Raw genomic sequence first — 346 nt, 5'->3', positions numbered from 1 at the left:
TTCTAAACACCACAATGTCAATCTTGAAAGCAGGTCTTAATATAACTGAGTAAATATTTTATTTGGAGTTAGTTGATGCCACAGACACACCGCAGGGATTTGTTTAATTAGGGACACTTTTCAGTCTTTTCAAGGTTTCTTTGAAAAGGTGTTCCAGAGAATCCCCACTACTGCACAATAAACACGGAACTCGGGGGATTTCTTACTTTGCTCAGTTATTTCAGCTGTGCAAAGAGGTTGGGATTAATCAGACATTAGTGACTGGTGATAAAAACATTTGTGACTTTTGATTTCACTTCTGGCTGCGTGTGCTGTTATGTTTGAAATCCGGGACATACAGTTACAC

This window comes from Blennius ocellaris (assembly GCF_963422515.1).
Source record: "Blennius ocellaris genome assembly, chromosome: 5".
In the NCBI taxonomy this organism is placed as follows: Eukaryota; Metazoa; Chordata; class Actinopteri; order Blenniiformes; family Blenniidae; genus Blennius; species Blennius ocellaris.
This window is presented reverse-complemented; position numbering follows the sequence as displayed.